Source organism: Schistocerca cancellata, chromosome 5 (assembly GCF_023864275.1).
Source record: "Schistocerca cancellata isolate TAMUIC-IGC-003103 chromosome 5, iqSchCanc2.1, whole genome shotgun sequence".
Taxonomy (NCBI): domain Eukaryota; kingdom Metazoa; phylum Arthropoda; class Insecta; order Orthoptera; family Acrididae; genus Schistocerca; species Schistocerca cancellata.
In genome coordinates this window covers 780,556,918-780,560,210 of record NC_064630.1, presented here as the reverse complement: position 1 = coordinate 780,560,210, position 3,293 = coordinate 780,556,918, and positions in this window count along the sequence as shown.

Here is a 3,293-nt window from a genome sequence, read left to right as displayed (position 1 = left end):
AACACGCAATACAATTACCGAACAATCCAAAATACAACGATGCATGCTATTTTGTCGAAAGTCGACATGTTGAGAAACGTGGCTGTTGTACTAAGGTTTATAATTTATAAAAAACAGCTACCAGCCACATGTATGGTTTAAAAAGGTTTATTATCTTCAGACCATGACCGGTTTCGGATTTTTCATTACAAATCCATCTTCAGATGGCAGTTACAAGCATTCTAAGTTGGACCTAGTTTTGTTTTTGTTATTCGTTTGCTGCACTGGGAAAGAAAAGAAAAAATTTTGTTGTCATATCGGTAATGGCATTTTTACAAAAGATTTACTTCTTTTACAAAATCTAATTGCTCATGAGATAGTTTTCGGTTTTAAACTTAGTAAACGTGCAGGTTATTGTACTTACGAGCTGTGTAGTTCTGCCTGACGAAATATTCGTGCGTTTATGTTTTCGAGCGCAAGCTTAATACACTTTTCAATATGCACTATGTGAGTGCTATTCCAATCAATGGACATCACTTTCAACCTCATCATCTTAATTACACACGCAGCACACACGAAAGCTTGCGCTCGAAAACATAAACGCACGAATATTTCGTCAGGCAGAACTACACAGATCGTAAGTACAATAACCTGCACGTTTACTAAGTTTAAAACCGAAAACTATCTCATGAGCAATTAGATTTTGTAAAAGTAGTAAATCTTTTGTAAAAATGCCATTACCGATATGACAACAAAATTTTTTCTTTTCTTTCCCAGTGCAGCAAACGAATAACAAAAACAAAACTAGGTCCAACTTAGAATGGTTGTAACTGCCATCTGAAGATGGATTTGTAATGAAAAATCCGAAACCGGTCATGGTCTGAAGATAATAAACCTTTTTAAACCATACATGTGGCTTGTAGCTGTTTTTTATAAATTATAAACAACGATACATATTTGTAAAATCAAAAGAAACAATTTAACACCGAATTGTCTACAACCTAAGGCTTTCTTTTTAGTACTAGAAATTAAGAACCAATTACCTTGTTTGATCATGATTAACGGACATAATGCAGACGGTCAGATTCAATGGCAGGACCCACGCGTCCTTACATAGTGTAATATAGAAACAGTAACTGGCACACTGTCTACAACAGAAATATAATGTTAAATTTCACTAGTAGAGTATACAAATCCGAATGTGAACAGTTAAAAGAATTGTGTGTGAACTGCCACAGACAAATCAACCCACACGGTAAAGACATTTTAAACGTTAACTATTCTCCCCAGTTACAAGGAAGTTTATGTATCACAATAATCAAAATACAAATCCGAACTTTCCATCGGACAAGATTATAACACGCGCGACATATCAACAAATACGTGCCACACTGCATAAATGTTCAGTAGGCTTGTGGAAATTTAACCTAACGGTCTAAATGCACTGAACCTATCTCCCAGTTAAATGAACGCAACTCAACAGAAGTGCCTCGTCCACAGAAATATCAAAACCTGTTTAATGAGCAAGCAGACACTGGGCTTCTGACCCCTGTTAGGTCAAATCTGTAACAAGACTGACAAATTAACGTTCAGCTCCTGTCCCTGCAGTTGTAAACGGTTGTCTAGTGTGACTGCCACGTCACGACAAGCGGCTATTCCAGTATCTGCCCCCTCTTTACGAGTTCGCTTTGCCGGTATCAGCTGCATGGCCCGCTGCCCAACACACTACAACGTGTCTCCACACCGTCTCCAGACGTAAACACAACTCAACTTTGTTTTTTTTTTTTTTTCTTTATTGAATTTCAATTCCCCCCGAAGAGGGCGGGCTGGCAGCAGCTTAGTATGCCGCTCTGCAGCCTACAGATTTTGTGAGAAAGTTCAAGAGAATAAATAATGAAAAACAGGCGATAAAATCGGAGACTTAAAGAGTAACATGGCGAAAAGAAATCGTGGAACTTAAAACAAACAACAGAGGGATGATGATGCTAATAAAATACATACGAAGCAGACAGGGAAAACAATAGACAGACAATTAAAAAAAACGGCGACAGTCTGGATTCTGTTCGCAAAAGACATAAAATTCACACCTAGCGACAGCATGGTTTCTGTTCGCAACACGAGAAAGACAAACAACACTGAATAGTCACTGGAACACTGCACTAAAAAGTTGGCAAATGTGACATACCACAGTCGACAGCAGGTGGGGGGAAACTGGACAGAAGATGGGAAAACAAAAAAGGGGGGAAAGGAGAGTAAAAGCGAAGGGGGAAACCGGGAAAGGAGCTGATGGAGGATGAGGACCCATAAGAGGGGTGGGGGGCAGATGCCACAGGGAGTGGGGTAGGCAGAGGAGGGGAATACAAAAGGACTTGGGGGGGAGAAGGGAGGTAGGGAGAGGTTTAGTGGGGAGAAAACAGGACGGAAGGGGGGGAATGGGAGCCCAGGGAAAGGACAGAGGAAAGGAGGGGGAGTGAGGATCAGAGTTGATAGGAAGGATAAAGGGAGGGAGAGAGGGCATCGTCCAGGAGGGGGAGTTGACGGAAGCCACCTTGGGAATGGAGATGGAGGGTGTAGAGATGGAGGGTAGGGGGGACACAACGGTGAAGACGTGGCAGGGGGCGGGGATGGGAGAGGAGAGGAGTTCAATTTTGTTCACGCTGCACGAGCCTCTATATCCTCGTTTTGGCCACTCACGGCCTTCTCAAACTCAGAATCATGAAACGGCGCCTTGCCAGAAAACCTACATGCACAGCACAGTATCCTTGATGAAGTACATTGAAAAATAAATTTTGTCTTAACGGTGGCGAATTAACTTTCCCCCTGTGACCACAAAATGTGGATGCTGTTGTATCGCGGTGCGAAATGTTTGGAATTACGAAATCTGCGCTGTAAATTCATCAAACCACAATTGTAACTTTCAAAATTACGTGGAATTACCTTCAGTGCACACTTAAATATACCGTTAATCCCCTCCGCTGTCATACCTTAAGCATCGGCAACAATTAAATTGAACTACGCAAGCTTTTAGTCACATGTCCATTGTTTCAGTTTAGCTTTCTGTTTACTTGCACACAAATGAACGTGTTTATGACGTGTAGCTTGTAACGTATTGTGCGTCACGCCGCCCGAAAAAAGAAACGCCGTTTCGTGGATAACTGACCATCCTGGAATATTTACATATGACGGAGTTGTTTTATATTGTCGAGTTTGCGAGAAAAACGTTTCGTGCATAGACCAGCATGTCAAGACAAGTCTTCATGTCGCAGGAATGCTGATGAAAGGAACACGACAACAACGTCTGACAACAGGAAGTT